Here is a 9,239-nt window from a genome sequence, read left to right as displayed (position 1 = left end):
GGAAGCTGGAAAATTCATCACCATGAAAACGGTTCAATTTCCTCTAACGCTGGCGGCTGAAATATAGTTTTTTTTTTTTCTTTTTTAATAGCTACCAGGCAAATAGACAACTTTTCCAGATTTACTAGGAGTACTAAAAATAAAATGCTTTTAATATTAAGGGGGTGTGTTTTTCTTTTTATTTAATAGATTTTCAATAAAGTTTATAGTTTCAAAAAACTGCTTGATGTAACTTAAAAGTCTTAGGCTTGGGGGTCTTAGAGAACTGGTTGCTAGTTCTGGCTTTATTAACTCATATTAACTTTGCAGTTCAGGAAGAAAATCAACCTCCTTTGACCTCATTTTTCAAACTGAAACATGGGAATAATTATAATTCATACATTTTTATGAAACTTAAGTGAGAAAATATATGACACCTGGAAGTTGGTTGTGGAAAAATTAATTACGAATTAATTGTTACTATTGATAAAAATATGATGCAATTCCAATCCAGGGATGGGTCAGAGAATGTGTTTGTGTTTGTGTTTCTGTTTTTTTCTGGTTCACTGCAAATCTGAATGTTTTATAAACATAGATCCAGAAGCATAGAAAACTCAAAATAAAATACCTGATTCTTTAGGAGCGGCCTTCAAGTCTACCCATTTCTAGGGCGCTGTCTTTCAAAGGTGTTTGGAAGAGGGTGTTGCAGAGACCGCAGGTTTTGGATGACGCTGGCGATTCATTCTTAGAGAACCAGGGCAGATGAGCACTCACGCCTTCCTTGGAATGCCTTCATCCTGCGCCGGCTTCTCTGATACACTGGACCCTGCCTTCCCATCCCTCCGAGACCTCAGATCTGCCTTCCCTTCCCCAACTTGTCTGCCTTGACCTTGCTTCCTCCCAGACCCAGTGCACCTGACTACCACCGTTGAACAAAGTGAGCGCCAGACCTGACACTCACGGCCAAGCCATCCTCTCTTCAAGACTGGAGCACAAAAATGGGTGGTGCCCAGGGTCACCCCATGGTCCTTCCCCCGGGCTCAAACCCAGGACCCAGTGAGTCTGAATAGAGACGCTCGGAGCCCGCCACTCCCATCTTAGCAACTCTCAGAGAAGTGGGTTTTAGAGGCTACACCTTCTGCTCCCTGCAGTGCTTCCGAGATGCGTGAGCAGGATCACAGATCCCTGCAGCCTCAGCGGGAGCGGGTGAGGCCTGCCACGCAGGTGCCCCAGGGATTCCCTCTGCCGGAGCTCTCTGCTTCCTGAGGATCGGTCTTCCTCTTCTGCAATGTCATTACCTCTGGACCTCCTCCAGAGTCCAGCGTAGAACAGCCACTCCCAGGCTTGAGATTGGTGCTTTCGAAAAGTATTAATGAGTTATTTATTTAAAGCTTCCTCACTTGGGTTATTCTTTTTTTTTTTTTTTTTTTAAATTGAATTGAAGTTATGCAACTTTTTTTTTTTGGTCAAGATATTCACAAAAAAAGACATGGTGTCCTCGGTACATGGTAGGGTACATAGTGTGGACATGTACTACTTGCATGATGTTCAAAGGGAAAGGCAAAATGAGATGCTAGAACAGGAAAGGAACATTTGTGGACAAACTGGGGAAGTTTGAAAGGGGTTTGAATTTGGTTAGTAATGTACCGGCATTAAGGTTGTTCTGGAATGTTCCACAGTTCTGTAAGAGGGTGACTTGGAGCAAAACAGGCTGAGGGCCGTGGGAGTACCTGTGTTCCTTTGGTGAACTTCTGTAAGTCTAGACTTATTTTAAAATAAAAGACTTTTGAGAACACAAACGTGAACAGGATGTACGGGGAAGCTGATCGAGGGCCTTGGAGATCTCTCAGCGAAGGGCACATTGCGCTCTGACCGAGTGCTGGTTGAAATTGCTTTTTCTGAATCTTCATATTCTGCACAGAGCTACAGGAGTGTAGGCACGTGTCTCGTTACAAGGCTCAAAAACTGTTAGAAAGATCACGAAACCTGTGACTTTCCTAACTCTTCCAAGTCTAAACGTGGATTATGGTAGGAATATTTTTTCAATTTTGCAAATACACTGTGAAATCATGTGTACAGCGTGCCTGGCTCTGACAGTGGCAAAGTCTTTGGGCCATCTTCCAAATGAAGTCAAAAGTACATTTTAAAAATATTTCACCCTTCCTTCCCAGGGTCCTCCTAGAGTTTTCCTTTTGTGACATAACTCCAAACCAATTCAATTACATCTCAAATCAGAAGAAGTTCAAGCAATAGTGAAACATAAATCACTTTTTTTTTTTAAAGGCAGCTGGAGTTTATTAAATTGAAAGATTCCAAAGCCTTGCCTTGGGGCATTTTTAGAATTTTGCATTTGAAAATAACTTAGGAAAAACATGAATATTGTTTGTTTAAAAAAAACATTCCTATTGATATTCAAACAAGTGTTCAAAATAGATTCTTGTCTTATCATTTGTGGGCTCCTGGGGGCATTTTAAATTTTTATTTTGGTGCTGTCACTGAATTTGCATTGTTGCTTTTTATATGGACAGTTTGAAATCAAAGCAGCTGGGTTTTCTTGTTTGCTTGTTTGTTTTGTTTTCCCTGAGACAATACACCCGTTTTGCTAGAACTTTCCAGGACATGATTGAAATGGGAAACCTACCCCAGAAGTTGTGGGATGGCTCTCAGGCTGGGCTGCGTGGGTCCCCCACTCTCCAGCTTCAGCAGGTGTTGCAGCAGCCTCTGCCTGCGCGACCGTTCCGGTGGGTGTCTGTGCTGGGAACCTCAGGAAGCAGCATGGCCTTATTCGTTTCCCTCCCTAGCTGTGCTTGACTTCTCCAGCTCAACAGCCCCACTGCCATTGCTTCCCAAGTTTGGCAGGTAGGTTATTTTGCCGTCTCTGGCACTATGTCCTTTCCTACTTCTCCTCCCCACCTGCCTAGGTGTAGTCTTCATTACTCTTCAGTTCACTCAAAACCTTTCTAGAAGGTTCTTTCCAGAAGGGAAGGTTTTCCATGTCTCTCTCCTGTGGAAGTTTCCCAGCTCTACCCCGTCAGGGCAGAACCACAGCAGCTTGCCCTGCTCCCTGGTGGTTCAGAACCCTCCGACCACCTGTGTTCCCTCAGACTTCCCAACCTTCCTGGCCAAGGCCCCTGCAGGGACTGCCTCACCACAAAGCTTGCTGCCTTTGCTTGCACTTCAAAAGTCACTCACGGGTCACTTTCTCTGGGAAGTCCCACCCAGTAGGTGCTTGTAGAATAAAGGAAGGGATCAAAGCAAGAGAGAGAGAGAGAGACAGAGAGAGAGAGAGAGAGAGAGAGAGAGAGAGAGAGAGAGAGAGAGAGAGAGAGAAAGGAATGAATTCCTGGTTCTACTTCCAACCTGCTCTGGAGGCTTTCCCAGGGGCTTTGGTTCTTGACCAGAGCAGGAAGGGTACTGGTCAGTGTCCAGAATGCCAAGTCATTTTTCTTTTTCTCCACTTTCCCTTTCTCTTTGGGCAAGTGAAGGTGGTTTTTCTGTCTTCAGGATGGTGAAGAGGAAGGATAGTATCAGACTCATGTAAGTTTCCAGCTGAGAGCAACCCATATTGGGACTTGCCCTGAGGTATTTGAGAATCTTCATTCAGTGAATAGTCTATTTTATATCCCTAGAAAACTAATATAAGCACCTTACAATAGAGAGAAAAAAATCACCAAAGAGATAAAATAATCGTCAAGGATTTTGGATACTAAGGTAATACATTTTTTTAAAGAAAATAGCTAACCAAGAGCTCCAAATGACCCTCAAGAACTGAGGTAGTCTAGAAGGAGACCTGCTGGTGTGAATGGAGACCACGGAGTCCCTCCTGGACTGGCATCAGAGTTGGCTCACGGGTTTCTAAGGATCAGCCAGTCCTTGCCACAGAAGCCACACCCTGTCTAATTCACCTGAATACAGTGCTGTCAAGCACGATTTATCATCTTCTCTCAAATTTATTCCTGTTTAAATGTTCCCTTCAAAAAATAATGGTGACATCTCCCTCTCCCCCATCACAGTCAACTTGCCATAAAAATACTGACAGCTCTCAGATGCCAATCATGGACTCAAGAAATGGTAGCCGCTAGTAGCACTCTGACAGTTGCTACCACTGATTTGTTGCCCTTGACATAGTAATGGAGCTCCAGATTTTTATTTTAATTTTTTATATATGTTCTCTAACTTTGCTACTAATTCCTAAATATCCTGAAGAAAATGCTTATCTTTGAGTTATCGTTTTTTTCCTTCCTTGCGTCCTGTACAATGGTTTCCAGATAGAGGTAATTAAACATGAGTTAAGTTACTGAAGGAATGGATTGAAACTCATTCCTGATTTTAGAAGGCAGAGAATGCGAAGGGATTTTCACTTTTTCTACATAAAACTCTACTTCCTGGGGGGCTCATCATCGCACCAACTAAGCAAAATCCTGTTTTCTTATTGGTTATCATAAACTTCAGCAAACAATGAAGCAATACTAGGTCCTCTTTGATAAATATTCACAAAATATTGAGAGACCTTCTCATACTACAGAAACTTTCTGCATTCACAATTATTTTAATTTTTAAAAAACTGTGCAAATATTGAGGCAATGGAGTGTTTGGGGACATTTTGAAGTTAAAGCAGCTGGTGTTTTAAACTTGTATTACTACTCCCTCAACCTAGGGATTGAACCCAGAGGTGCTTCACCACTGAGCCACATCCCCCGCCCATTTTAGTTTTTATTTTGAGACAGGGTCTTGCTAAGTTGCCTAGGACTTCACTAAGTTGCTGAGGCTGGCTTTGAACTTGCAATCCTCCTGCCTTAGTCTCCCAAGCTGCTGGGATTACAGGTGTGTGCTACTGCACTTAGCCCTGAACTTGGTTTCCTTTATAACCAAAGGAAAAGAGAGGGTGCAAAGTTCACCTTTACCACTTTTTGTGATTTGATCATTTAACTAAAATTAAGACCTTTCATTTGTCCTGTAGTTAAAGGTTATTTCCTTTTGTGCAGTAGAATATTTTTCATTCATCATCATTTTACTAACAACAGTTAGCATCCTAAGGAGTTTTATGAAACCCAATAATGCAAGTTGCCAGAATTAAAAGAAATAACTGCTCTTTTCTGTACTAAAGATGTTTGAGACCCTAGAAACACACTATTGTTTAAAAGTCAACATTTGTCATTTCCTGTATTGTTTTCAAAAGGTAATAGTGAGGTTGAACGGAGATGGTGAAAGCAAATCCTACTAGCTAGCATTTCACGGAGGAATTTGGAGTTTTGAATTTCCTTTTCCTCATCAGCAAATGCAATGAAATTTTATTATTCCCCAGAGTTGCGTACCCACTCTTTGGACTTATCCACTTTCATTCTGAAGAAAGCACTGGACGGAGGTCTGCATCTCTGCGTTCTCAGGCCGTCTCCATGGGTCAGTCTGTATTTGCTCTCACGCTCTACGTGAGCTGAGGGTCCACCACACATGACAATGGGAGGCAGGCAGCCCTGAGGCTCAGCCTGGTTTATGGCAGGGATTCACGGACACCCAGGGGGCTTCAGTCAAGTTTTCCTGTCTCCAAAGTGCAGCACGGTGATGTTCCACCTCCGTTCTTCCAGCACTCATGATCCTCCAAGGAGCCCTCTCCGGGATTGCTGTGACGTAAATGTCAAGGCATTTCAGCGCCGACTAGGCTAGCTTCTTGCTATGGTCTGAGCTGTTGCCTCACCTTCCACAGCAGGGATCGTCTGTGGAGAAACAGGGTCATGTACGTGATGGTGGATTTTAAACTCCTAGTGATAAAGGGAGTTTCTCCACAAACCATTTTGCCACAAGTCTCAGGCTGGAAAAGCGTGGACTATCAAGTTCAATCAGAGCCCTGATGTTTAATTTACCCTGCCCTCTAGACTGCATTTCTTATTTTAAAAACATACTTCTGAGGATCACGTTTTTATTTTGTTATTTGGAGTTCGACTAACTTGTTCTCTCACTCCCACAACACAGATTTAGAAATCAGTGACCAAAATCACACTGGCACCCAAATCCCAGTGTCTGGTTTGCGACACCTCAGGACACTGGGAATTATGACTGCCGTTTAGAAGCAATGTTGGTTGTGGTTTGAGCAGCTCTGCCACTGACTTTAGATAATAAACCAATATACTCGCGCAAAGTAGGTAACAGAAGTGAGGATGGTCTCCAAATGAGGAGCTTCTGACTGTAGGACTCTCCACGACACCCGATGTCACTATTAAAAACACATACACCCCAGGCATCTGCTTTCCCTCTTCCCCTTCTCTCTGATTAGCGTACAGCTGGTCCTCTACATCTGTGAGTTCCACATCTGATTCGACCATCCGTGGATCAAAAATAGGTTAAAACCTTGGGTTTGTACTGAACATGCATGAAGTTTTTTCCTGAAAAATACAGAACTATTTACATGGCATTTACATCGTAATAGGTTCCACCCTGGAGAGACGGGGGGAAGTACGAGAAGGTGTGCTCAGGTCACACAGAGACTGTGCCGCTTTCTAAGGTGGATGTGAGCATCTGCAGACTTTGGTTTCTGTGGGAGTCCTGGAACCAATGCCCCCGAGATGCTGAGGGGCAACGGTATTCTCAACAGACTGCAGGTAGCAAAGACCATCACATTGTGCTGGAAGAAACATGAGGTAGACTTCCTTTGGTGGAGGCTCATTTACTCACCTGCTAGCCACATACCAGGGCCAGGTAAACTTCGGGCTAAATACAGACCTTGTGAGTGACAGCCAAGGGCATCCGGCAAATCCCTGTCCTCTGCAGCTGTGACCTTGGGCCTGAGCTCACTATAGTGTATTTTCTTATCTATAAAGTTGAATTGATAGTGTCACACACCTCTGTGTATTTTTTATAGATTCAATAAATTAATAAATCAAGAACATTTAAAGCATTACCTGATAAAATGTACACAATAAGGATTATCATTACTGCTGTTACTATTATAGCTATTACTATTATTCTAAAAGAAAGAGTTTTGGATAAATTTTTGGATACTCTTTTTTTTTTTTCTGTACTACCAGGGATGGAACCCAGGGCCGTGTGCCTGCTAGCAAGCACTCTACCACCGAGCTACATCCCCAACCCTGAAAATTTTTTTATTAGGCATAAGATCAATATACTTTCCTGGTGAGCATTGCCCACTGAGGATCTTCCTGGTGAGTTTCAAATATTTGTACTTTAAAAGTATTATTTGAGAATATTATAATATCAACATCATATAAAATAGTGGATTCTATTTTGAAAAAGATCAGATATCTTTTATTGGATCAACAGTCTCATAAATATTTTTAAAGATACCCAAAGAACAAATATTGAAAGCTCAACCCTGGGTAAGACTCACCAGAGAAGTATTTTGGTATTAATGGTCTTGATATGCTAAAAGATTTACATTTCAAATTTAAAAGACTTAAATTTAGACATTAATGAAGTTTAGCAGAGCCTAAGCAGATTAAATTCAAAGAAAGTCATAGCTAGGTAATCTCAATCAACTGCTGAATGTCAGCAAGGTAAAAAATCAAGAAAAGCAGAAAAAAACAAATCATTACCAGAGGAGAGACTCAAATAGCTCTGATTTATCATCAAAGTGACAGCATTGTAAAGCTAGTGAAACACCTTCAGAGTGAGAGCAAAGCAAAAAGGTGAAATAAAAATGTTCATATTAAAAAGAAAAAAACAATGAGAATTTGTTACCCAGAGATCCATATTAAAAAAAATTCTGGAGAATGTTTTCAGGCAGAATGAAGAGCCCCACAAATAATATATCAGGTAATATTTGAAAATTTTATATAAAAAAGTACAAAAAAGATTTCCCCCCAACAATGCTTTCATTGAGCAACAAAACACTTACTGGAAGGTCCAGAATCCCAAAGGCTGACAATACGGATGCTCACAAGGATGTGAAACAACAGGAGCTCGCATTCATCGCTAGTGGGAATGCAACTCTGTGGCACCACTGTGGAGAACATTTCAGTGTTTTTTACAGAACTGAACCTAGTCTTACCACAGGACCCAGCAATCACGTGCCTTGGCGTTCACCCAAATGTACTGATAACTTATGCTACACAAAAACATTGCTTGCTGTTGCTTATAGCAGCATTGCTGAAAATCACCACAACTTGGGAGCCACCAAGATGTTCTCCATTAGGTGAGTAGATAAACAAACTGCAGTGCATCCAGACAATGCAATATCACTCGCCACTGAAACGATACGAGCTATCACCCTGTGAAAGGACGTGGAAGAAGCTCAGTGGGCACCACTCAGAGGAAGAAGGCAACCTGAAAGTCTGAATGCCGTGTGATTCCGAGCATGGTACATTCTGGAATAGGCAAAACATTACAAAGACTACTGGCTTCCAGGGATGGAGGAAAGAAAGGGGAAGGGAAGTAGCAGAACATAGGAGGTATTTAGCACAGTGAAACTCTTCCCTATGACACCACAATGGTGGATACCTGCTATTCCAGCTATGGGCTCTGGTGCAAATTCTGAACCTTGGGAGATACTGACGTGTGGTGTAGGTTCATGAACTGTAAAAGATGCACTGCTCTGGAAGCAAATTGGTAGCCACAGAGGTTGTGTGATTGTAGGGACAGGGGATACATGGGAATTCTTTATTATTTTTCCAATTTCATAATAAACTTCAACTGCACTAAAATAGTTTATTAATTAAAAACAAATTAATAAATTGTAGTGATTATTAGGAAGGTATGAAGTCTATTATAGATTATGATATTGAAATTTTCTATAGTGATAATAATCATTGGTTGTGGATACCTGAATATTCATCATATAATTATGATACTTTTACTTATCCAAAATATTTAATAAGAGATTTTAAGATACATTCAATTCACTCTTTTTTTTTAATGTAATAAATCTTTGCAACTAACAAAACTATGGAATGCTACATGAATTTGCGTGTCATCCTTGCACAGGGGCCATGCTAATCTTTGTATCTTTCCAATTTTAGTATATGTGCTGCCAAAGCGAGCACTCAATTCATTCTTCTTTTGTGCCATTAACCATTTTTTATGCTCATTAAATGAACAATTTCAACTCTTCTGTTTTTATATCATACTCCATTTAATTCTCTCAACTGTATTTGCTTTTGGAAAAAAATGAAACATTAAACATCAACAAAAATTCCCAAGGTTGTTAATTATACATTTTATTTTCAGAAAGCTATTTTTGGATTTAGAAAGCATGAAACAGCAATTATTAAAAATCAGTTTTTAAAGTTAATCTTGATGAATTTTGAATG

At 41.0% G+C, this 9,239-nt stretch overlaps 1 non-coding gene across 1 annotated transcript; it reads right to left on the bottom strand.

Annotated features, from left to right (window-relative positions):
* Nucleotides 1-8,868: 8,868 nt before the first annotated feature.
* On the bottom strand, nt 8,869-8,972 carry LOC124989872 (U6 spliceosomal RNA). The gene has a single exon (XR_007109681.1). It is a non-coding gene; the product is annotated as a U6 spliceosomal RNA (small nuclear RNA).
* Nucleotides 8,973-9,239: the final 267 nt, after the last annotated feature.

The sequence above is a fragment of the Sciurus carolinensis genome, chromosome 7, assembly GCF_902686445.1.
Source record: "Sciurus carolinensis chromosome 7, mSciCar1.2, whole genome shotgun sequence".
Lineage (NCBI taxonomy): Eukaryota > Metazoa > Chordata > Mammalia > Rodentia > Sciuridae > Sciurus > Sciurus carolinensis.
This window is presented reverse-complemented; position numbering and strand designations above follow the sequence as displayed.